Source organism: Pteropus medius, unplaced genomic scaffold (genome assembly GCF_902729225.1).
Source record: "Pteropus medius unplaced genomic scaffold, Ma_sr-lr_union100, whole genome shotgun sequence".
In the NCBI taxonomy this organism is placed as follows: Eukaryota; Metazoa; Chordata; class Mammalia; order Chiroptera; family Pteropodidae; genus Pteropus; species Pteropus medius.
The window spans coordinates 29,367,164-29,394,178 of record NW_024340696.1 but is presented as its reverse complement, the minus strand read 5'-3'; the positions used below and the strand labels follow the sequence as shown (position 1 = coordinate 29,394,178).

Sequence of the window (27,015 nt, the reverse complement as noted above, 5' to 3'; positions counted from 1 at the left end):
CAGTGAAGGGGAAACAAAAACATAAGAAGGCTGAATGTCATGAAAAACCAAAGACAACCAGTGGCTACAATTAAACATGATTTTGGGAAAAAAAAAAAACAGAAATTTCTCTGGATTTAGATTCCTTAATCATGGCAACCTGCCTTCTCCACCCTCCCCTCCCACTTCAGTAATACTTTCTCTAGACTTTGGCTCGAAAATAAATATATAAGTGTGTGTGTGCACGAAAATAGGAGACTAATAAGTTGGTCCTAAGTTCCTCCTTCCCCTCTTCCTTACTATTAATAATATTAATTGCGCGTTTCCAGCGTTTTCTCTTCGCTTTTCCAGGGTTCTGTGATGAGCTTCTACCTTGCTCCTTACTCTTTAGTTTGATCAGAGAAAATGCTTTCACGCACCGAACACTTTACCAATATTTTATCCTTCTACCTTCAAATGAAAAGAAATCAGAAAGGCAAGGTAGCCCTTTCTTAAGGCAGGTTCCCACAGTTTGGGAAGAATGGCAGATATCTTTCTGCAGTGGCAGCTGCAATCTTCCGCAAAGCAAACTGCAACTCCTTCTCTCCCCTCCTTTCCCCGCCCTAACCCACTACCTCACAAGTCCACACAATTCTAAAAAACACACACACAACTCCTCCAACCTCGCATCCCCTCTCAACGCACTCAGCACGCTAGGATGCCCGCTGCCACAGTAACGCTCAACCCATTCGGTGGCCCCACCCATTTCAGTCCCACCCCCGCCCCGACACCAATGGTCGCCGCTCGCAGCTCCCGAGGAGCCCGTTGATAGGGTAGTGGGGCCTGCTACTCTCAAGGTGTCCCTCCCACTTTTCACTCGGGGCTGGAGCTTGAGGGGCCGGAGCATCAGCGCGAGTAGCTGCTAGCAGCCGCGGCAGCGGCGGCGCGTCGTTGCATTTGCACCATCTGTCAAGAGCGGAGCCGGCGGGGAGGGGGCTGCCGCGGGAGAGGAGGAGGGGTCGTCGTGAGCGGAAGGCCGCCGAGACCCGCCCGCCGGCTGGCCGCGGGAACAGAGGCGAGGCTGCCCTCGGAGCAGCGCGTCCTCCGCCGTCCGGGCGCGCGGCGCTTCACCCCGCGCACGGAGGACTCCCCGGGCGCACACAAAGCCGCCGCCTGTGCCGCACCGCCCGGCGGCCGCCGCCCGCTGCAAGAAGGGGATCCGGCCGCCGGGCCGGGGACACCCGGCGCCGCCCCCTCGACGCTCTCGGAAGGCCCACCGGCCCCTGGGTCTGCCGGAGCCACCCGAGCTGCCTCGGCCGCGCTGGACCATGTGCATGGGTTCCCGAGCCTGAACGCAGAACAGGTAAGCTGCCGGGGATGCGCTGCGGGAGGCCGCGCGGATGCTGCGGAAACACCGGCTGCGGGCACTCCAGCGCGGCGCTGCCCTCGCTGTGGGGCCCCGCTCTGCAGTCGCTTGGCCTCGGTCGCTGCCTCCGGGGTGCCCCGCGGGGCTCCGGGAAGTTGGCCCAGCTCAGAGTCTTCCCGCGACCGAGCCAGAGGCACCTTTGCGGGGTGCGGCCCATTTTCTCGCCCGCAAGCGGGCGCGGGGTGAGAATAGGAATTGGCTTGCAGGCAAGGCTGGCCCAGACTCCGCCCCCGCCCTCCTTTCGGGGCCCCCAGCGGGGACCCGGGCTGTGTGTGTTGTTTTAATGTCAGGGATGATGTAATCACTTAATAATTGATGCCCCGTGCTGCTTCCCTCTCCACCCTACCCCACCCCACCCCTGCCCCACTCCTCCACCTCTCGGCCTCCTCCTTCTACGGCCGTCTCCTTCGCCATCGCATCCTCCTGACTATTTCTGGCACCTCCCTTGCACTTCCCCCATCCTCCCCTTCACTCTTCCTGTGCCACCACCCACCCTCTCTCTGTCCCCAGTGCTGGAGCCTTCACTCCTCTTCCTCTGCTCCCCACCCTTTCTCCCCCAAGCTCCTTTCTCCTCCCTTCCCTGCTCGCTGGATTTCCTCTCTACTTCCCTAGATCGATGACTGTTTTTGTTTGGTCGCCTCCCTCTCTTATCTCTGCGGCCACAGGCGGAGGGGACTGGGCCAGAAAGAGGCTACCGAGCTTGGGCCCCGGCGGAGATTTGCTGGGACTCAGTGAGAAGGATAATAAAATCACCCTTCTTGCCCCTCCTCCCCCAATAAATCACACAGACTCGCCGTGTGTGTGTGTGTGTGTGTGTGATATTGTGTGTGTGTGTGTGTGTTGTGTACACAAAGAGCTCTTTCAGTGCATGGAGAGGAGACGCACAAAGTACCCAAGGATGGGTGCAATGCTTCTTGTTTCTCTTCCCTGGGGCTTCCCTTTCTCTCAGATAAAGCACTTGATCTCTCTGAGAGTCTTTCCTGCCACATTTACCAAAAAAATAAATGGCCCCAGATGCAGGGTGGCAGGTGCTAGAATTTGCTGTATTCATGGACCGGTAGTGTTGACTGGCAGCTGCAGTATTTCTTAGATTTAAGGGGAAATGATTCTAGCCATCTTAAGAGTTGCTTTACTTTCAAGGTAGCCCCCTGCCTTGTTTTAAGCCTCTCTTTGGGGGGGGCATATGTACTAAGAACTGGGGTAGGATAAATTGATGTGAGAGCGGAAAATTTTGTTTCTGAATCAGAGAGTTAAATGTTTGACATGCATGAAGCAGCCTGACTTGCTTCTTCTCTCAAGTCTAAGGAGTGCTCAAGTCTTTTGAAATGAAATCTTGTTTGCCCAATGGTTTTGCTTTGCCCTTCTATTTAAACAGGTTCCTGGAGCATTGATAACATAGCATTAAATTGTTATTTGGAAGACCACTGGAGCCTGTCTCTTCCCTACTTTAAAGTAGCCTTCAGATGCCCACATCTTTCCTCTCACCACCTAAGTGACTGCAATACTTTCCACCCTTTGTACTCTCTTTCTCCTGAGTTCCTGCCCCTTGAGTGACAAAGGGACTCAGACTTCTGGAGGAAGTGGTTTATTGACTATCTCAGGTTTTGGAGGCACTTGGTTATGAGCAAAGGATGTAGAGAATCTTTTGACTTAACTCTAAACAATCTTCTTGATGTTCCTCTTAAAGAGAAAATGTTAATGTAAATCTTGGGGCTTAATGTTCCATTTTGTAAGGCAGTGTCTATTACATACTTAATCAATAATGCCATAATGTAGGTTGAAACCATTGATTCCTAAGAGCATGGCTCTTTGACTGTATAATAGAACTATCTCAAGTTTGTTCTTTAAGAATTTTATTAGAAAAGAGTTGTTATGATTCATTAAACATTTACATCTGCACTTTCTAAGGACATTTATCATGGAACTTTTTATTTTAAAAAAAGCAATAGAACTAATGGATATACTGTAAAAACAGTCTTGTTTGATGCCATCCTCAGGAAAGAAAGTCAGTGCACAGTAAATTCGCACCCTCTTGACCAAGTTAAAGACTTAACGATAGGGCTGAATGTGAACAAATGCACACTTGGCTTTCTGTGCCTTTACTCTGTGCTTTCTTCTGGGTCTGGAATCTCCAATTCCATCTGATTGACTTGAGTCCTATTTAACCTTTGAGCCCAGCTCAAATGTCATCTCCTCTGTAAAGCTTTCTCCATCCTTTCTCCTCCAATTTTGTTTTCAAACTTCAGCAGCAGACATTATGTTTGGCATGTGTCTGTTTCCATCACTAGTTGATCAGCACATTGAGAGAAAGAATCTTATTTATCTTGTTTCAATGAATGTGAGTTAGGTCTTTGGTATGCGCTGGGCACCTGGATTAATTAGGCTAATGTTAGCAGCTATAACAAATAGGCCTGTAAAACTATAGTGGCTCAAAAGTGATAGACATCTGTTATTCCTCATATAATAGTCCAAAATGGGTATTTGTTGTCAGTGGGTGGCTTTCTTCCATGCAGTGATTCTAGGCCCCAGGATCCACCATCCCACAGTGCTCCATTGTAACCTGCTTTCAGCTGGCTGAAGGACAAAAGAAGGAGTGGAAGGGTGCACCTCCTTTTTAAATGCCTTGGCCTAGAAATGACACCCATCACTTCCACTTATATCTTTTACAGAAGGGCTAGTTATATGTGGCTATACTGACTGCAGAGGAGCCTGAGAAATATAGGTTGGCCATGTGGCCAGATGAAAGATCAAGAAGAAATGTATTTTGGGCCAGGAGCTTTGCCATATGCTGCCACTCAACAAAGCAGTCATTGCTCTCAAGGAGTTTGTAGGCTGATGAGAATTAAATTAAATGGAAACCAAGAGCCTATACCCATCATTGCTTTTGTTCTTTCGATTTGATAAGTTCGTTTTAAACATGTTTCAAAACACTTTGTTTTTTTTGTCAGTTCAGTTGACCAGTTCCCCCTCAGCAAATCCAGTGATGTGATGCTTCCAGTGTTGCCTTTGATTTTTTTTTTACTCCAGTAGCACCTTTGACCTAGTTTTTTATCTGTTGATTTTAGACTCCCAAAGTGTCTAGTAGGGTCCTTAGAAATCACCAGAACTACCTTCTCTTAATTGGAAGAGGAAATTAAGCAGATTCCAGAGGAGAAACTTCTTGCCCCGGTCACGCTAATGGAAAGGGAGCCTCAGCTAGCCCTGATCTTCAGTCTCGCCTGAGTCCCCTCCATCACATAGCTGCCCTGACTTGGTGATTGTGAGCCTTGCATATTCCAAAGAACTTAAGGGAGCTTCCAGACCTCCCAGAGTAGGGTGAACTGCTAATGTTCTGAATAGTCCCTGTTCTCTACAGGCCTCCAACTTGTTGGGGCAATTCTGTCTGTACTATTCATCATCCTTAATAATGCACATATTTTTGCTATAAACAGTTCATTATATTTATTGGTTCTGCAAACATTAGCCCAGTATGTTATTGTGTGCCAGGCACTGGGAGATAAGGTTGTGAAAATGAATACATCTGCTGTCCTTGTTCTTCAGGAGCTCACAGTCTACTAGAGGAGATAAGAATGATAAATAATAGCTAACTTTTATTGAGCATTTACTATTTGTCAAACACTGTTAAAACTCTAATCTTAACAATAATGATACAAAGTGTCATTATTAAGTTAAGTAACTTAGCAAGAGGTAGATTCAGGATTCAGGCCCAATCAGTTTGGTTTCAAAGTCCTTGCTCTTAGCAACTAGGCAATATGCAAAATATTGCATACAGATATAATGATATTAGTTAAGATGTTACATGCCTAAGGGGAGGGGGTCTACATTCTTTGGAAATTGTTACTTTGTTGTTGGGAAATAGAACTTTATATTTAAATAAAAATAAAATGTTAATTCCTACCTTCATTCCTTCCATTTATACCCCCATCTGTTGCTCATCTAGATAATAAAAAATACAATTTAATTTTAAAATGAGAAACCAAAACATGTTGATACTAGAAATCTATTTGCTCTGTGTGATTCTTTAAGTTAGGTTCTTCTAGTGATCTACAGATAGGTCTGTATGAGATTGTGAATTGTCATACATAATTTACTCATTCAGCAGCATTCTTTAATTTGCCAGATATTGAATTAGAAGCTTCAAGGGCAAAAAGGTACGATCCTGCCCCAAGAATTTACCTGCAGGAGGAAGTCTCTGGCCACTGTGATAAATGCTGTGATGCTCCTATTTTCACAGAAGCAAGGGAGCATATGGAAAGGAGCATGGCCTCCACAAACAGGTGGGAAAGTGAGGTGGCCAGGCAGAGAAGGCTGGAGGACGAGGTGTCTTCGAGATGAAGAGTAGGAGTCACCTAGTTGAGTGCTTTGGGGTGGCCATTGCCCCAGAAGGAGCAGGCAGAAGGCCAGTGTACAGACCTTTTCAGAAACTGCAAGTAGTACGTAGTGGGTAGGGGTGGAAGAGAGATGAACAGAGGGAGAAGATGGGGCTAGATGAAAATCTGAGAATGTTCTTATAAAAATGTGGTCAGGAATGCCATTTAAGAGTTGTAAGTGGAGATGCTGCTTTGTTCTGATTTTAATTTATAAAGATCATCTGGCCACAGTAGGCCATTATCCAGAGGCTGTCAGGATGCAAGGAAGGTAGTTATGGAAACTCAGATGAGCAATAGATTAGGGTCTGAATTGTGTATAAGAGACAGAATAAGAGAGGGAGAGACAGTATTATTGGAAGGAGTGCAAAAGAAGGGGCCTCGGGGAATTAGATGGAGAGCGACATGCTGACCAACAATTCAGTAAGAAGAGCAGGGGGTGGGCTGTGTAAAGTGATGACTCTGTCATGGACACTTTGGACTTTCAGGTTTAGGTGTCTTATAAGCAATCGAATAGATGGGCCTGGAATGAGGAGTAGGACTCAAATATAAATCTATTAGCAGCAAATTGCAAACTACTTGGAGCTGTGGGTGTGGGCAATATCACTCAGGGAGCATGTGGAGAGTACATAGAGCAGGCAGGGCTGAGAGGGCGTCTGGGAACGGAGAAGGAGGAGCAGCCCAGGCCCTGGATGGAAGAGGGGCAACCAGAGTACTGGGCAAACCCTGGGGAGAGAGGTGTCCCTGATTTCCAGGGAGAGAGGGTTATGTTCCGGAGGTTAAGCAAGATTAAGAATGACAGGTATAGTTGGATTTAGCACCAAAGATCTGTGAACACAGGCAGAGCAGCGTCAGAGGAATAGAGGGTAGAAGTCTAAAACTCTGCTGCTCTCCAGACAAGGTAGAAACATGTATCAAAACCCGCAGAACATACAACCCTGAGGGACTTAGTGATCATGTAGATAGAGATCAACACGTTTATTTGACTTATGAGAACAAATGAGGCCCGGAGAGCCAAGAGCTTGACCAAGGTCACAAAGTTACCACTTAGAGCCAAATTTCAAGCCTTTTGGCCTGGGACCGTACTTGGACTATGATCCTGGGTCAGCCCCTCCCAAATGTGGGAGCTGGGCCAACTTACCTAATATCTCTGTGCCCCACTTTCTTCACCTTTAAAATGGGGATAATAGTTCCTACCTCAAAGGTTTGCTGTGAGGAGTCACTGAGTTAATAAATATAAAGCATTCAGAATAGTACTCCTCACCTGGGAAAAGCTGTGTTTGCTGCTGTTGTTAAAGTGTATGTGTATTTATGTGTAACACACATACACACACAAATATACACAAAACACATACACATAATGCATACACATACATATAACATATATGTCCTTTAGGGAAGGGAGGATGAAAATGTATTATGTGCATAAAAGGAAATTTAGAATATTTTAGAGTTTGGGGTGATTGCCAGTTCTGAACCAAGATTTACTGGAAAATTAGTTTCTATAGTATGATGGAAAACAGCAGTTTTAGCAAGTCTTCTAAAGAAATGCACAGCCTTTTTTTTATTCTTGAGAATAAAAAACAAAAGCCCTTTGAAGTTAGCCCTATAAAAAAGGTTTCTTTGTTTTAGTCAGATAACCAGAATTTTAACCTATTTGCAATGTAAATTCCTTGAGTCGGACTTCGGAATGTTGTCATGACTTTTTGAAGGTGGAATGAACTACGGGGTAGGAAAAAAAACCTTCACAAGTTATGACTTGGTTCCTATGAAAAAGGGGTGATTGGGGTTATTTAGGAGAATACATCTTTTTGTGTGTGTTTCTAGTTGAACAAATCTAATTTCTAGCTACTAAAACACATAAGTAGCCTGAACAGTATTATCCAAATGGACTCGGGTGACATGCAGTACAGGCAACTTAGGAATAAGTGGCACTCTGGACTTGATTAGAACACAATAATCCTAGAAGGATATAAATTGAACTAGATTTATAGCCTAATAAAAACATGGGAAGGAAAGATAATGCTTACTGACTCATGAAACTTTAACAATGTTTATAAGGCTCTGAGTTGTAATATTTGGATGAGAGCATTTTCTCATTCATCTCATCCTGCTTCCGGAGTAGCCTGTGCCTCACTCTGGATGCGAAGCAGACTTGGGTCTCCTTCCTGGGTATTCTCAGGAAGCAGAGGTCATCACATATTCTGCCCTTGTAGACCCGTGACCTCAAGCAGCACCCAGTTGGTTTGGGCAAATATGTATTGAGCACCTATTAACTGTAAGTTTCGGGAGAGAAAAATATAGTATGGGAAAGACTTAGCCCATTGGTTATTTCAATTCAGAGGGCTTTTTCTGAGTGCTTGCGTTCCCCTCTGTGCAATAATGTAATAAAGCACATAGTATACCACAGCTATGTAGGCCTCCCTGAATACACCATAAAAATAATAATACCTACCATTTTTATTGAACACCAGAGGCCTAGTTAAGTGCTTTACATATAGTAATTTACTTAATTATAATAACTCTGAGGCAGGTATTATTATTCACATTGGTCAGATGGGAAGACTGGGGCTCAGAAAGGTAAGGTAACCCACCCATCGTTACACAGCTAATTATTAGAGAAGCCAGATCTGTCTGCTCCTAAACTCATGGCTGCTTTTGCTCCAGCACTGTGGTTCCTTACTCCTTGCCCATTTTCAAGCCTCCTCGCCTTTGCTTTGCAGTTACTTCTGTGTTAAATGTTGGCGATACAAAGCCACCTTTATTTCTTCTGATGGCTCCACTCTAGATTTACCTTCTGGTAGCCCCCACTTTGGTCCTGTCTCTGGGCTCCCATGGCACTTGATTATTTCCTCATCATTACCCTGACTTATAAAGCAAAGTGAAGTCAGTTAGATAGGAAAGTAGACAGATACTGGTCTTTTCTACTGATTTGTGAGTTCTTTGGAAGTCAGGGACTGTATCTTTTTTGTGGTTGTATTTCCCAACACAACACCCAGCACTATTCCATGAGGTATTGTCATTAATATTCCTATGTAACATGTGGGGAAACTGAGTCATAGAGGTTAAGTGATTTAGGGTTACTGAACCAGTAAGCAGCAGAGTTGGGATCTGAACCTAGGCAGTCAGCTGGGCTCCAGAGTCTATCCTCTTAACACCAAATCTGTTTCATCTCTCAAACGAGATTATAAACTTTGAGGGTGGAGACAGTGCCCACCATTTCCTAGCCCAGTTGGTACCTTATAGACCATGTACAGTAAACAGCAGCCCTTGTTCTTCCATCCACCCTGGCAGAATGACTAACAGAATATATTGAATCAGGTCTTAGCTCATGATAAAGAAAAAGCTTTAGGGCCACAGTTATATGAATATCCTCTGAGGATCTTATAGAATGCATATTCCCTTGTCCTCATTCAGTAGGTATGGGGCAGGCAGGGTTGAACACTGAAGTCTTTTCTGTATATGAGAATGGCAGTGAGCATGGGACCATCATCAGGGAGGCAGCTTCAGAGAGGTGAGGAAAGAAGCAAACGTAGTGAGTCTCAGCCACAGTGATGAGAGCAGGCCATGAAGTGTTAGAAAACCATCAATCAGCCTGAGCCAGAGGGAGCAGCAGCCCAGAGGAGGCTGGGGATCAGAAATCCATCACAGAAAGACCTCTTACCTTGTATTTTTAAGATTTCTAAGTACCTGTTTCTTTTGAACGTGCTGGTGGGATTTTTATCTGATGAATTTAAACACTTTCATTTTCTTCAGAGCTTCCATCTTTGAGGTACCCAAAAATAGTAGGCTTTTCATGGAGTTGTATAAGGATTCCATCTGCTTTATACTGAAAAGTAGGGCTTTAATGGAAAATTAAAAATGAGCCAGATCGCCTTTCCCACAACAAAGCCCAGGGCACTTTTCCCAATTCTTTCTTCTCTAATCCCCAGAAAAAGTTTCTGAATCCGTAGTTCTGTGAAATCCTGCCCAATTTAAATTCTGAAAAGGCAAATAAACAACTAGTTTTTTCATTTCCACATATTGTAGTACCTTTTTAGAAGCAATAACAATTTCAAATATTGTCACTTGTAAAATTTTATTTTTATTTCCATTTTAATTTTATTCCAGAAGTTGTGTGATATGTTGCCTACAGCTAGGCACATGCATACAAGGATATTTTAAAAGCACTGATTTCTGTTAATAATTTCTCTTGTTTGCTTTCAGGGTTTCACCTTTTTGTTGTCTAGTTTATTATCTAACCTCCTAGAAATACAAACAGAGTACCTCATTGTTTTCAGATACAGGAGCTGAATTATCGATGAACTCTAACGTTTTGTCATTTTGTATCTTTTACCATTGTCTCCTACTTGAAAATGTCAATTCTCTGAATACTTCTCTGTATTCTCTCAGTTTGTTATGTCCTTCAGGCTCTCCTGTGGTTTGCAAATAACGTTTCAGTTGCTTCACTCCTATACTTTGTAGATTGAGTGAGGAGGTGTTGATCCATGTCAAAATGAATGTCAGCTGATGTAGATACTGCTTCTTTGGCCTTGTTCCTTTATTAACAGCCTAATGAAGAGAAGAAAGGCCAAATTTCATTCAATGCCTTCCACTGTCTTCACATTCTTAGCCATACCTGGCTCGCCTCATTCACCACTACATTAACCAGATGTCAATCTACTATATCATTAATATGGAATATATGTTCAACCTTTGTTTTCATTTTCTAGAATCCCCTAACCCCTCCTTCCCTCAGAATTCTATCCATTTTTCAAGGCCCAGTTGGAATACCAACTCTGGAAAGTTTCCCCTGCTCTCATTCTCTTGCATTGAACATTTATGTCTCTTGATTGCCTCCTAATAAATGATGCCTTATGTTGTTAGTTAAATCCTGATATGAGGAGTTCAAGGTGCAGAGAATTTTTGTGACTTGCCCAAGGTTATACATCCAGTTATTAATTTGGTTTAGATTCGAATCCAGGTCTCCTAGCTACCTATATTCATGGGAACTGTTTTCTAAAGAGACTGTTTGCCCCATACATATAAAAATACTGTTTGCTGCCACCCTCCCCCATTGTTTGGCTTTCCATAGCATGTAATGCAATGCCATAGTGTAAATATTCAGCAGATCTTTATTCAGACAGGCCTTGGGGCAGGGCACTGGAATGTATAGTGGGTTTCCTGGCCATCGTGGGGCTAGGCTGGCATCTCCTTGGAGGATGAGCTCCTGTAGTTTCTGATGACACCAGATTCACTCTCTACTGACCTGCATGGTTTAAGTTCAGTGAATGTCCCAGATTGTTTTAGGACATTTGCAGAATATGTGTTTAAAGATCTTTTTTTTCTTAATCTTGAGTTTTTTGTTAAAAATTGAGGGTGGTCAAGGAAATAGTTATTTCCTTGCCCTCTGACATCAGGTTTTCATCAAGAAGATTTTCATTAAAAACAATAGGAAGTCACCAGTAGTGCACAGTGATGTCCAAGACCAGGGTAAATGTAGACTGTTCCAAAATCTGGAGGAAACTGAAAGAATACAGTAGTAAATGATGGAAGATGGAAGAATAACAGAATGGACTGCCAGTGTTGTGCTTGGGGAACGAGAGAAAGCAGATGCTCACCTGTTATGCACTGCCCATTTCTGGACCTCTCAAAGTAGCATTTAACTGCATCCCTCAGCCATACAAAACCTAGCTTTGAGTGTGGGAGTGCCTTTCTCTCTATACATTAGTTTTGTTCATTTGGTAGTGGCACCATCTGAAGAATCTCCTTGGCAGGGGAAGGGAGGGTTCCATCCTATACTTAAGGTCCTACAAAGTAACAGTTTCACACTGTATCCTAGTCACAGCTTCTGTTTATGTATCCTTCAAAAGAATGATTGAAAATAAACCTCATAAAATGTCTTCCACGGTTGTGGAGGAGGGGACTATTCAAGTAATTTCTGTAACTAAAGACACAGCAACACAACAGGCAATGTTTGTCAGCCATTCATTAAGAGTCTTCTCAGCTACCTGTGAGTAGCTCTCTGTGGTTCCTCATTAATGGCTTCCCCTGCCTAGCCCTCACCTGGATGCCAGGTTTAATGTATCTGAGGGATGGAGACCAAGAAGAACACTCTCTGTGGATTCAGACCAACTGCAGCAGCCAAGATGGGGAAAGGGGGTACTTGTGTTTCAGTGTGGTTTGAAATGCCATTATGGTCTTTGGCAAGTGGTAGTGAATTGTTTTTCCTTCCTTAACCGTGCACTGTCTGATTGCACTGATTTTCCTGCCCTCTTCCCCACCGCCACAACCTCTACCTTAAATGTAGCCAATTACATACCACTGACAAAATGCACTTTGCCCTTGGCTAGCATATAATGTCACTACTTCATGTATTTATCCAGTTTATTCATGTTCACTCACTCTCATATGTGTTAGTGTCAATATTGTCCATTTTCAGAAGCTATTAGAAGGCTAAAGGCCCACCTTGTTTAATTTGCTTTGTGTTGAGTATGTAACACTGCCCTGAACTGTGTATTTATTAAATGCTGATTAATTATGATTCTAAGCTTCCAAATTTGGAGGTCTTACAAGTGTTTTCAGTACTTCTAGAAGTAAGATGCCTCTTGAATAAATTTTCTTCTTGTAGCTAAATATATTAGGTCTTCTGCATTGGCAGATCCTCAGAGTCATGGTTTGGAATTCAGATTTTAGCTGTACATAATGTTTTAGGTTCTACCTTGTGTTCCATCTCCTTAGGTGAAAGTGCAGTGATCCCAACTCCTAGTCCTGTCTGCAAATTAGGGCCAAAGCATAGATAATGTGCTGTACCACACTCTTCATATAAGTGTGACTGACCATATAATTCTCACTGTCTTGTAGTCTTACTCAACAGATTCTTGATTTCACACTACCAAGAGTTGATGGTAGTTCTCTCAGAGGCCAAGAATTGATTATAGAAGGCCAATGAGGTGTGGCTGGAAAGAACCTATAAGGACTATAGCATAAGGAGCAGAACCGGATGTCTCTGTGGGTTCCAGTAACTTCTGGGAAGTTCTAGTTGGTTTGTAGCTAAGTGTGATGCGAGGAAAATTGGCACTTGGAAAACTGCAGCCCCAAACATTCTCGGATTATATCTTGGCCCAAACATGCCATATGGAAAGAGTCCAGTGAAGAAAAATGTTGAGAGTCCACGATCTGGGGGTCCAAGGCAAGCCCTGCTGCCTTCTCTGATTTCACATGCCTAGCTGTGACAGAGGTCCTATTTCTGGGGGTGGAAACATCCTGGCCTCCACCCCCACAACAGTTTTCTGTGCACTTGAGATTCAGAATGGCTACTATGCGAAAAGCCTTGTTCTGTGCCTCCTGTCAGGACACTCAGCTGTACTCTCCCTCAATGCCTCCTGAATGAACTAGAACATGCAGAAACATCCACTACAGAGAGTGATGTTGGTAAGGTTGGTAATGGATGGAAGGGGATCTACAAAGAGTTGGTAGGGGCGAGATCATAGTACTTATAGAAGGACCCCTTGTATTTGTTTCCTGTGGCTGACATAAAAAATTACCCCAAACAACAAAAGCATCTCTCACAGTTTTGGAGACCAGAAGTCTTGAAATTAAGGTGTTAGCAGGGTTCGTTCTTTCTGCAGACTCTGAGGGGAGACTCTGTTCCATGCCTCTTGCCCGGCTTCTGGTGACTGCTGGCAGTCCTGGGCTTTTCTTGGCTTATAGACCCATCCCTATAATTTCTGCCTCCATCTTCACATGGCATTCTTCTCTCTTACAAAGACGCTTGTCACTCACTGGATTTAGGGCCCACCCTAACCTAAGATGATCTCATCTCGAGGTACTTAATTACATCTGCAAAGACCCTTTTTCCAAATAAGGTCACATTTACAGGTTCCAGATGGACATATTTTAGGGGGGGGGGCCACCATTTAATCAATGATAGCCCCGAAAGGGATAAAAATTAGCAGTGGCTCAGAGGGAGAAGGAACAAATGACAAAGATATTTACAAATTTGAATGCCTACTAAAGGGCAGGCACAGTACTTTACATGTGTGATTTTTAACTATCTCTGTAAGATGGATGAACAGTGAAATTTTTATGTGAGAAGAAAGAAGGTTGAAGGTATGGAGTGTCCTGAAACTTTTCAATAAAATTGGAAGCTAAGCCATCATTGAGAGTGGAAGATTTTGAGATGAGAGAGGGGCTTGGAGAATCTAGAAAAAATCCAAACAGCCACAAAAATACAGGATAATGTGGTAATAGATGAATAGAAAGTATTACAGAGAAACCGTGAGGCCCCATTGGAATCTGTAGGTATTTTTGATGGTTCCCTTTAGTCTAGTTTTGTGACTTTGCCTAATAATACTTATCACTTTGGCATGGAAAATCTGACCTAGAGTTGAGAACTGGTTTGAATAATCAAGTGAGAGGGATGTTTTAATGAGACTAAAGAAAATAGCAATTGAATTGGCTGAAAGTAGGGTTCAGACAAGATGGGGAGTGAGCTGGAATTGGGGTGATGGCTAAATGAAGGAAGGCTCTGAGATTTTAGGGATGTGATGAGTGAACACGGTAGGTGTGGAGGTGGAGAGATAAAGGCGATAAGGCCCCAGGAAGAGGAAACCCAGGGAAGTGGAAAGTTCTAAAACGATACTGAACAAGGGCGGCTTTGATTTCAGTGGATCTCCACTTAACCGTAGGATAGAGATTCAGGACATTAGATGTAGAGAAGTCAAGAAATGGAAAGGCATAGGCTTCTTTTCCCCTTGGTTCAAATATGTATAAATGGTGTCTTCTAGAAGAATGACATGTCTGTACATTGTACTTGTGTTAAAATCCTGGATGAGTATTCTGAGACTTCTGAGATCTTGCATTTTGACCAGCTGATTTAGTGGAGATAATATTTTGAACTGATATTCAATTTACTCTCTCTTCCTCCTAATTCTTGTTGCCCTGGGAGTCTCCCCGTTGAGGCTAAGGATTCCATTACTTTAGGGGGAGGACAGACTATAGTCTGAGACAAAGAAGACATTGTTCAGCTTTTGACTTCCACAACAGGCCTTGAAGCATGTTTCAGAGACCAGCGTTAGCCCAGGCCTTTATTTAAAAGAGGCAGGCTTTGTTAGAAGAGAAACGATTTGTGGGTTCCAAGGAGCCAGATCTCAGAAGGTCCAGCATATATTGTACAGTAAGCTATGCAGGAGGGAGGCTGCAGGAAGGAGGAAGTACCTTTCTGGGTTAGAGAGATTCGGAGGAGACTAGAAATAAGAAAATGATGGGGTGGCTGGCATCCTCCATTCCAAGTGAGTGAAAGAGAATCTGCACCAAGAGACTTGTACCCTGAGTCCTGCTGGAACTTGGAACAAAAACACCTTGGAATGCACCCTGCAGTGGGGCACATTTAGACAGAAACAAGCCCTGAGCTGGTGTCCCCTCTGAGTTCCATGTGGCAGAGGAGAAACCCTGCCGGTCCTGCAAGCAGGCCCCTTCAGGCAAACATGGAGGTGCTGAGGGAGCCAGGTGGGAGAGGCCTGGAGTCTGAATAAAGAGAGCACAAGATGAACTGTGCTGATCTCCCCTGCTAGAGGCAGGCTGGGCTCGTGACTGCAGATATACACTAGTCACATCAACAGAATCAGGCCAACCCCATAAGACAAAGGGATGTGACATCCCGAGGAAGCCTATGAGCTCTTGAAGGGCAGAGCCTGGATCAGGTCCTCTCCCCATCCTGTGGTGGTCTATAATCTTCCCTGAGGGAAGAAGGGGAAAGGAAAGTAGCACAGCCCTGAGAGGCAGTTTGAGATGAATTAAATTCGACTAATTGCCCTGAAGCAACTACAATTTTAAATCTGAAGAAATTAAGTTATCTGGAAGCAGCAAAATTGTTCTTTCTACCATGAGCAGGAATGCAATGGTCATGATCAAGTTGAATTCAACTACGGAGAAATGAAGTAACATCTTTTGTATATAGCTGAGTAGTAAGTGTAAATTTCAAATCTGCCACACTGTATTTGAGCTGTGTTAAACATGCTGCTGCTACTACTGCTGTGGCAAATTTACTTACTTGTATTCTTATAGTATGTTTTTTCCTTTGAGTAAATTATTGGTTAGCATACCTGTACTAGGTTTATCTTGAGCAAGACATGGGAAGATCTGTCTTCTCAAGGAGCACAGTTATCCACCAGATATCACGAAGTGTAGTAGGGATTTGGGCTTTCTGTCGTTTAGCTGGCAGCAGTTCTTCCTAATGCCCTGGGAGGATGGACCTTAAGTTGCCATGGAGCCTCAAGTCAGTGGAAAGCATTAGAATTTCAGGCCTTTCTCAGACAAATACCATATGATTTCACTTACATGTGGAATCTAAAAAGCAAAATAATTGAATGAACAAAACAGATAGGTACAGAAAACATTTTGAAGGTCGCCAGTTGGGAGGGGGCTTGGGGAAATAAGTGAAAAAGAGAAAAAAGGATTAAGATGTATAAATTGCCAGTTATAAAAACAGTCACAACGATATAAAGTACAACATAGGGAATATAGTCAATAACATTGTAATAACTATGTGTGGTTTCGGATGGGTACCAGACTTATCAGGGTGATCACTTTGTAAGTTACGTAAGTGTCTGATTGCTATGTTGTACACCTGAAACTAACATAATATTGTATATCAACTATAATTGAAAAATAACAAAATTATTGAAAACAAAAGAATTTCAGGCCTTTCTCTAATGAACTTACTGCGATGCTGGAGATAGACAAGAAGAGAATTTTTACTGGGCGTGATCTTACCGTTCTATATTTTAAAGATATCAGAGTAAATACTAGAAATTATAGTCTCTGACGGACACTAAGGAGAGAAACTCTTCATTTTTTATTCTATCCTCATGGACTAAATAAAACATAAGTTTATAGAAGGATTCATTTCCAGATATAATTCATGAGTAGTTACCAGAACACTCAAATGAGAGAGGGGGAAAAAAAACAACAACTAGTGAGCTCTTTTTAATTACATTTCATTTCTCTTTGACATTCATGCAAGGGTGATGCCGTATTTAAGAAGATGTTTTAAAACCTGCTGTTTCTTGAAATACCTAGTAATTTTGGAAGGGAACTCTTTAGTGTTTCTTTAAAAGTGTGCATTTGGTGGGGTGGAGTGAGGTGGGAAGTTGTTTGTTGGGATACTGCTTATGTATTTTCATACCAGAAAATTACTGTGATGCTATGAGCACATCTTCTCAGAATATAAATACATCTCATATTTTCCCTCATCTGTCAATAGCGGGGAGCCAAGAGAGCCAGAGATGAGGGACCACATCATTTATTGAAAGGAGTCACTAAAATAACTAAAATTATAGAATTTTTAAAATATCGATTTATTAACTGATGGATCATTTTTATAATATTTTGGACCTACGAAATAGTTTTATTCAAAAAATCTCAAAATTTCTAAAATTTAAAAACATGTTTATATATATATTAGAGCAAAAAAACTTTTTATAAAGATTATCTAAAATTTTTTATAAAGAATATAAGACAATAATTATTCTTGGTACATATTCACTCACCTTAGCTTTTTAGCCATATGTCTCTAATATCCATGTCACTGATTTTTTTTTATGAAGAATGAATTGTTCTTAATTTTCTCATGGACTTGTCTGTAGTCTCCTTTAAAGTTCTGTTTTATAGTTAGTATTTGAAATTGTTACTGTCTTCAATTGGTATTTATGTATACATCATAATATTATTAACTGAGAAGATAGGTCTCTCTACAGATACACGTGAACAGAGAAAATTCTGCTAAATGGAGGCTTCTTTCAGACTATTTTTTTTTCATATTGCAATTTGTAAATATTTTAGCCCGAATATTATCACAGGTCTTTTACCTCCATTCACGATTCTTATCTTCAGCAAATATTTTTACAAGACAAAACTGATGAAAATAAATTCATCTATGGTCTTTTTGAATGTTTTATTAAATTTAGATGACACTAAATCATAGATCTTCATAATTTCACTTCATTCTACTATGGAATATAAATGTAGTCAATTAAAACTAGGATCGCCATCAAAAGATTTCTACAAGTCAAGATACTCCAAAATAAAATAAAATTTCAGAATTAAATCTTGGACCCTACTTGAGTTCTCATAATTTGATGTATTCCGTCCCTCCTTTCCTTTTGTTGGGATAAATTTCAACATCATCCAATTTGCAAGCTTTGTTTTCAATAAAACTGCTATTGGCTAGAGGCTTTAAAAGCTGAAGTGTCACTGCTTTGATCAAAGAGTTTCGACTGTTTGGAAACAGAATGCACCCGAACTTACAGGATTCATCTATTATACTATTATGGCACACCTACGTGGACTCAGAGAGTCATTTCTCAAGCATTTATTTCTAAAACCTGGTTGATGATGACAGGTGGCAAAATAGAAGACATGTACTACCATGCCGAAGTGTTTTTTGTATTCACGAAACATTCTGTCACAAAAATTTTGTGGTTCAGTTTTTCTAATTTTTTTTGTAAATTGCTCCATCTGTAGTTTCTTTTTGCATTTGGTAGGATATAGCCACTTTTTTGAATGCAGTTATGAATTATGTGTAAACCATACCCAATTTCAAGTAACTTTCTGCTCCATCAGTTTCTCGATTTAGGAAAGACAATTGTTTTTAGCATCACAAAAGTTGTATTTGTATTATACTGCAAAAGCAAATAATTTCATCTCTTATGTTAAACTCTTCACAATTTCCAGTAGTGTTCACAATAACGTGAGATGTTTCACTTGTGACAGAATGAACTTCTACAAGCTTTATTTTGATCCCAGGAAATAGATGGAAAAGAAATTTAACCATTAGTGGAATTAATTGATTTTTCTGCTTAAAATACCTGTTAATACTAACATAAAGCTGGAATCATTTAACTGTTTGTGACTTTTTTTCTTCTGCTAATGAAACCAACAAATTAAAACTATCACTTTACTTTTTCAGATGGGCACAAAAAAACTTGAACTCAAAAATGAGCAGAGTCCACTTAGAAAAGCAGCTATTTGATCTAAAAGAAAGTCCGTGCTTCCTAGAGTACTGTGTCAGTGAACCTTCCATTACTGCAGGTGTTAAGTTGCCATCCTCAGGCACAGTCTTATTACAATAACTAGTAACATTTGAAGTAGTTGCTGATGTTTCTTTAACAGATTTATGTAGTGAATGATATCACTACGGCTTCTATGGGAGATAATAAACACCAACAAACGTTTTGTGTCAGTTAACATTCATCATCACCTTTCTTGAAAAACAGAAATTTGGTAATCGTTTTCTCATTAAATTTATATTTTTTCTTTTGTAACTCATTGCTGCTAAAGGGATATGGCAAAGTAAAACAGCATAACTATCAATAAATGACAAAAACACTGTAATGAGAGCATTCACACCATTCTTGAGAAGACCTATTTCCCACAAATATTTCATGTATACCTAACCTGTAACTTTCAATGATTCCTATTGACCCTTCTGCCCAGTGTTCTCTACATCTCAGGCTGCAGTATAGGTCACAGCACAACTGGCCAGTGCATCCAGTGTCTAGTAGAATTGAGACTGAGAGAAGTTAGCTGTCCTTAGCTGCTCATGTCCAAGTGCCCTTTGTTTTACTGGTCAGCATCCTGCATTGGAGGTGTTTACGCCAAGATCGGAAAGGACAGGAAAAGAGATGGCTTGTCATCGGTCACCTTTCATCTAATCACATGTTAAGGTGAAATATCTCTTCTCTGTGCAGTTGTCTCACCTCCTGGTAGGCAAGACTATGGCAGAAGCTGGACGTGCAAAGTGGAGGTTACTAGACTCAATCTTGGCGCATTTTAATGCAACTATTAATAATTGCACATCTGGACAAATGCTTAAGCCGATGGGCTGCTGGAACAATAGGTGTAATCTAACACTTTCACAAACAAGCCAAGGTGTAAGGTCATCCTATTTAGAGATCACATTTCTCCATCTGCTTTGCACCATCCCCTACATCTGGATGATTCTGATAACACTACAGCTCTGCCATCCTTTGCTGTTGACTACCAATCCTACTTCCCACAACAGCTGAGTGAGCTTTCAAAAATCTATGTGAGATCACATTGCTGGGCAAAACCCCTCACTGTCTTCCTATTACAGTTGGCATAAAGTCCACTTCTTCACCATGGCCCAGGAGGCCTTTCATGCTGCTACACTCTTCCAGCTGGCTCCACTAGATTTCAAGCTTCTAGGGGACCCACACCTTGCCTGTCTGTTTTCTTTGCCAGTCTGCTTAATATATTTTCTCAAAGGAACAAACATGAGTTGCCGAAAGAAAAAAAAAGGAGTATCTTGCTAATCCATAACAATAAGGAAAGTCAAGTTCAAATTTCTACATCCTAAATATTATTTCTATCACTAACAACAAAATTAAACAGCAGAATGTATCACAGGACTGAATGAATCCTCCCCATTAGCAGAGGTGTTGTGATGCCTGTAAACCATTCTGATGCTACAAGTCTCCTATCTCCAACCCCTCCCACTGGGGGAGGTAAGTGTGAATTATAGGGAGTCTATTGTTCTCACTAACATTAGGTCAGAGATTTTGTTTTAGATACACTTGGCATACGTGAAGAGGAAAAATGCTTCTCTGGCTGATTTGGGGGAAACTGGGACATATTATGTTAGTGGTATAAGACTATTTACTTTGAAGTCATGATTTGGAGATCTTGTGTTCTTACACAACTGCTTTCTGTTGGATCTCTTTTTAAAACATACTACTGTTCAATTTCATCATGAATGCCTTTCCAAGGACAGTAAATGGTTTCACACACTATGACATCGTTTCCATGGCAACTAATGTATTTTAGCAAAGAGAGACTGTGCTAGAAGTAGGCTAAAAAGGACAAATACGGAAATGGCACAGTATAAAATGTGGGGCAATGTGTGTTGTAGTAAAGATTTTTTTTCTTTTCTTCCTTACTTCTTGTTTAGGAAAACCTGTATAACTAGATCTTGGGTTCTTAACCTTTACTAATAAAATTTTTATTGCACCCAACACTGTCTCGTATTTCACTGACACGATTCCTTTAGTTGGTACTCACATTTTTTTGTTTGTTTGCTTTAACGTGATGCATTCCACCAACGTACAAACACTTGTGATTTCATCCATTTTTAAAATACGTTAGATTTTCCTTTGTTGCCTTCTCTTCTGGCAACCACCCACTTCTCTGCGGCCCTCTCTTGCAGTGCTTCTTGGAAGGTAGTGTCTACACTAGCTCTCTCCACACAGCGTTTGTTTGAAAATCAAAGCCATTCCAGCCAGGCTTTCACCCCACTGCTTGATCCAGTTGGTCACGCCCTCGCCCTCTGAGGCTATTACAATTTACCTCTTTTGTTTATTTAGAAGCTAACATGCCTAAGTGTACATTTCAAATAATTCTAACAAACATCAAGCCCATGTATGAGCATTTGTGTAAACCTCGTTTTTTTTTTTTTTTAAAGGAGTAGTGTTATTCTACTTTGTGCATCTGAATGTGCTTGGATTATTTTGTTACATGATAATAAAAACCCCCTTCTGTGCTCTTCAGTAAACCCTGAGTGGAGGGCAGATAGCAGTCAACTTCCTATTTAATAGAAAGAGAGACCACAGAATAGATCTTATGAATTATAAAGATAGCAAATCAGTCTATGGCCTGGATAATACAGTCACTTATGTTTTGTTGAACCACATGGTACATTTAAAAAATTGAACAAACACTTAAATGGTGCAGTCTTGTATAAAAACTGAGATTTCCAGTTTCTTTCGAAAAAAAATAGGAAGTTCTGGCAAACCTAAGCCTGCGTTCTCTCCTGAATAAGCCTGCCCAAGCAGGGTTGCAGCTGTCCTCGTGGGGTGGGGAAGAGCTCTTCAGCTCACCCCAGCTCCATCTCACTTGTTTTATTCATTTATTCAACCTGCTGGCCTGGCCCTTGTGGGTTTTTTGACATGTGACTCTTGCTGCAGTCCCTTTCCTCCACCCATTCACAGAGCAGATAAATAAAGAGCAGAGCTAGGAGTGTAACTGGTTTCCAAGCCGACTGCTTCCTCCCTGGCTGTGGACTAAAATTCTGTGTTCTAAAACACAGAATTTATAGGTCAGTGGTGAGAATTTATAGGTCAGTGGTGAGAAGCACCATTAGGTGGTAGAGCCTACATTTTGCACTTTACTAATTGAAATAGACCCTGTAGTTAATTGCACTCGGTTCGTTGTTCACATTTGGGGTGCCTCCTTCTTATGTTTGTGTCTTTCAAAAGTAAGTGGTATGTGCTGTTGGTTGTGATGTGCAAGGTGGAGGTGCTGTAGGACAGTGTTAAGATTTTTATATGTGCATAGAAAAACTGGCTGGAGGGAAAAGCTCCAGCATTATAAGAGGAGGTCTAGATTTTCAGTGAGCATGTATTACCTTTACGGTGAGATAAATGGATAATTATGTAAAAGAAGTAAGATTGAGGTGGTAGGATAAAGTATATACGACATTGGTCAAGTCCCATGATATCCTCCCAGTGCGTGAGACTCGAGAGTGTTCCCAGCTACCTTTGCTGTCCTCCCCCAGACTAGACCCTTTCCTTTGAATTCCTTCAAGGGTGCCCTCGACGTCAGTGTTCAAAAGGTTCTCATCGGGGGCATCGACATATTACGAATTTTGTCACTGCCCTGTGAACCTGCACTTATCCATATACCTTTACTAAGGGTGGAGTGAGATGGGAGAAGAGGTGCTGCCATCTCCAACCTTGTTAGAAGGTTTGTGTGTACAGGACACAAGATAATGAGCTAGTCTAGGGCCAGAATGAATGGCTAGAGGAAAATACTTTTTTCAGGACAGTGAGGGATACCCACAACAAGTGGCCTTGTCTGAGCTGGGTCCTGTCTCTGGAGCCTGCCCCAGCTGTGGGGCGCACAGGAGATTGTGGTGCCCTGAGTGTGGATGGTCCCCAAACACTGCACTGCGTGTCTGTGCAGCTGTGGAGGCCTCTGGGAACCCACTGTGAGAGTGGGCCTGTTCCTGGGCTTCAGGCAGGGAGCCAGGGGCCACCCCTTTGCCAGAGAACATTGAGGAGTTTCTGTGTCTGCTCTGTGTGTGTCTCAGCTTTCTTTGGAGTTGTGGCAGAGTCTGGCCCTGCCTGGTCTTTTTTGTGCCTTGGACCCTAAGTTAAGAATAACTGAAGGGACACTGCTTCTGTTGACATGCTTGATATGGAAGTTGCTATCAAATGGCTGTTTTATCCTCAGTTGCCCTGACATCACACCATGTACAGTCTGAGATTCTCAGTTTAGTTTTGATTGAATAGAGCTATGATCACTGGAGCAGAAAGAAGCCATTCAGATGTGAATATGTGAAGACGTGTCTGGTAATGTGCAGATGTTTTTCGGCAGGTCAATGAATATTTTAAACCTTTTGCAAGTAATAAAAAGGGTTGACTTGGGAATAGAGAAGAGTCTGTGGCAAGAGCGAAGCATACCTGATTTATCTCTCAATCTTCCTTTTCTTAAAATAATGAAACCAAAATCTAAACCAGGATTGAAACCTTGGCTTCATCATGGCCCGTAAATCTTCATCGCATATGAGACATGATTGTGACTCTAATGTATTAAATCTCAGTTTCTCAGTCACATTTTGAACTAAAAGGGAAAACACTGGGTAATATTAAAAACAACAGCAGAATCTCCAGATTAGGTCATTATTGTTTATTTATAACTAAAGACACAAGACAAAATTTAAAGGAAAGGATATCTTCTGGTTGTGTATACGTTGTGTTTGATGTGTGGGGACACCCTCTCTCCCAAACACATACTGCTACTGATCCATACAGAAGGGAGCAGGGTCAGCTTGATTTAGTGCAGTTTCATTCCTTCCTTTCTGTCAGTCATTTCTTCATTAGCTACTCTGTCACCACCCCTCTTCACCCTTCGCCCCTCCATCAGCAGAGATGACACTAGTCCCCATTGTGGTAGGCACTGTGCTCAGTGTGTCCTGGCCACAGATGAGCTGGCATTCGAGCAGAGGAGACAGTGGAATAGGTACTGCATAAAGTACTATAAGAACACAGAGGAGAGGAAAATCTAGTTCTGCATAGAAGTGGAACCAAAGGAAACAAGAGTGAAAAAGTGATTTTTATCCTGGGCCCTGAAGACCAATTAGGAGAAAATTATACTTATCTAGCAGGGCTGGTAAGATTGGAATGATGATCCTTAGCCCAGGAATATGCTGGGGGCTGCGTCTCTTTTTCTGCCTTTTCCTGGGACAGAGGCAGGTTGAAAATGCACTGGTTAGTGCAGAAGTGTGCCCCTAACTGGTTGACTTCTTAGCTGCATGTGCCATCTCTCACAACCTGGCCTCTGCCTTACTTTCCCACATTTCACCCACCAGCCTCCACCATCCTCTACTCCCTTCTCTACCCTGTAGCACTACCAAGCCTCTTTGCCATTCTCTAAACATGTGGCCTACGCCCCTATGACCGTCTGGTTATCCTTCTGCCTGCCCTGTCAGTTGGAAGATGCCTTTGGTAGGTGCCTATCAGAGACGTCCCCTAGGTATTTGGAAATACAAGAGCGGTGGGGGCTGGAGGGATGGCTATATCAGAGAGCTCAAAGTTGAGGGCTTCTCACTTTTATTTCGAGTTTTCTCTAAAAGTAAAAATCTTGATGTAATCCTCCAAAGATGGAAGATTTGATCTGATCTAAATAGTTGGGACTACAGTAGTCCCACTTTATCTTCAGGGGATATGTTCCAAGAGCCCCAATGGATGCCTGAAATCATGGCCTAGTACCAAACCCTATATATACGATGTTTTTTCCTATGCATGCGTATAATTTATATCTTCTTTTTAGCATATCCAAATTGCTGGCACCACTACTCTTACAGTATGGGGCCAGTATTAAGTAAAATAAGGACTACTTGAACACAAGCACTGTGGATCTGATGACCGAGATGGCTACTAACTGACTAATGGGCAGGGAATGTATACAGCATGGATACGCTGGCAGCGGGATGATTCACATCCTAGGCTGAACAGAGCAAGATTTCATATGCTACTCAGAATGGCGTGCAATGTAAAACTTATGAATTTTTTTTTCTGTAACTTTCCATCTAATATTTTAGAACCAAAGGTAACCCAAACCATGGAAAGCGAAATCGTGGATAAGAGGCGGGGACTGCTGTAGTTCCTTTTTGGTCAGGGCCTTGGCCTTTGGCTTCTATTCCTGCAGAGGATCACACATTTGCAACATTTGTGGATTAGCCTTTTACACTGGGGAATCTGGGTCACTTCAGTCATGTTACTCAAACAAAACATCAGCACTACTTCAGCAGAAAGAATAAAAGCATGGAAAATGTTCTAATGCCCACAAGCCCACAGTTGAATACATAGTCAACTATTTAAAATGTCTGTATAATTACATATGCAATTTTGTGTCTACACACACACATACACACACACACACACACACACACACACACACATATGAAGAACGGAGGGATCTGTCTTGCCTTAAGCTTTGGAAACTTAAAACTCGAATATTCCAAAAATCTAGATTTCAAATAAAGATAAAGTAGGAAATAATTGGTCAGGTTTTTAAAAAATGATTTTTAAAAAAATATATAGGAATCATTTAAATTAAATGTATCTCTATTTCACTTGAAACATTTGATGAGCAAAATTTATTTATTCTCAACTTTTCAGAAATAAAGCCTTAATTTAAGAAAGATATATCTGGCTTTAAAAACGAATGCCAGTCTTCATTCTAGACAGGGTTGCCATGTGAATTTTACTTTTAGGCAATTCTGTTTCAACCATCCGTATCCTCTTTGAAACAATGGAGCTGGTGCCTAAAAATATCTGAGGTCACGTGTGCTTGCTGGGAGTCTTTGAAGTTAAAGCTGTGACATCCTTCTGGTTCATGGCTGTAGGATGATGTAGATATGTATTGTCTTTGTCAATTAACTCCATCTGTTTAGTGAGCCTGAAAAAGGAATCAGATAATGCTCTCTCTATATATATGGATAAGATTCCTTGTGCGGTAGTGAGCCAGCAGCTCCAAAGAGGTTTTCAGTTTTTCCTTTGGTAATGGTTGCTAAAGTGCCATGGAGTGAAGGCTCATTCTTACAAAGCCTGTTGTTGAATTGGGCATCTTGTGTGACTGCATTGTACAGTATGCATAAGAGATTCAGTTTCCTCATTACTTTGGTACAGAGTAATGATTCTCCAAGTGCTCTTTCTGGGGCAGATGAAGAAATTTTTCAGCTTGCAAATAAAAATTCCATTCGATAAATCAGAATGACAACCTTCTTAAACCTCTGTGGAAATGTGCAAGAATGGAAGTCAGACTTTCACTGTCTATATGTTCCCTTTGGCGAAAAGTTCTCATACTATCAAATTACTCTATTTGGTTATAGGGCAACCAGTGTGTTCCCACTGTGAGCCTCCCCAGGGAAAACCCCAATAGAATCTGGGTGAGGCTGTTTGACAGGTGAGCCACCACATTCAGGTAAGAAAGTGGGGCACATACACACTACTAATTTAGAGGAGGGAGATTTAAGCCAAAAGGTGGCTTGAACAAACAGGAAAGGCTCACTTTTATGTGGAATGTTGTAAATACTCTGAGGAAGGGTGTATTTGTGTGTGTGTGTGTGTGTGTGTGTGTGTACTCATCCAAGACTTCCATTCTTACCTTTCCTGGCTCCTAAAAGTTAAAATCCGATACTGATTTCCTTTGGTGGTACAGGGCTAGGTCTTTGCAATTTTAGGCAGGTGTTTCTGGCAACTGTGACTTAGCAACAATTGTGCAAATGAGAAAAAAATTTGTGGGCAAGTCAATTGTCTGTAGCAAATGGAAATTCTATGGTGGTTTTTTGTGGGTGGTTTGCAGGCAGAGTGCTCAGTTCCCTTTTGATGCCTTTTTTTTTTCTTCTACAGTTTTCTGAAGAAGCAGGATGCTGATCTAGACGTGGAAATAGTAAGTTGACAAGTTTCGCACTGAGAGCACATTCCTTATAAATTAAAAAGAGTTTCCTATTGGGCTCCAGGACTTGGTCTACCTTGAACTTAGTTTTCTAAGAGACGGATAGAGTTAGAGATGGAGATGGTATATGAAATAGAAAGTCTTAGCTCACTTGGGTGAACCTGCTGTTTTTCCCTTTCCCTTACTTGTAACACTAAACTTTGGTAAGTATGAGAACATATGTTTTAGCTATAGGATATATCTGCCCACCCCAGAAATGGAATGGAACAGCTGTTCTGTGGCTATGAGCCATCAGGGGCTGGTGAG

The 27,015-nt window shown here is 41.8% G+C and overlaps 1 protein-coding gene across 2 annotated transcripts in view; it reads left to right on the top strand.

The window, feature by feature from the left end:
- The first annotated feature begins 846 nt into the window (after nucleotides 1–846).
- FYN (FYN proto-oncogene, Src family tyrosine kinase) overlaps nucleotides 847–27,015 on the top strand; it is a 202,813-nt gene continuing 176,644 nt past the window's right edge. The window contains exons 1-2 of one of the 2 annotated variants that reach the window (XM_039870535.1): nucleotides 847–1,321; nucleotides 26,664–26,703. The gene's annotated coding sequence lies outside the window, so the exon portion shown is untranslated. The remainder of the gene's footprint in view (nucleotides 1,322–26,663; nucleotides 26,704–27,015) is intronic. The other variant, XM_039870540.1, reaches the window with a different exon arrangement.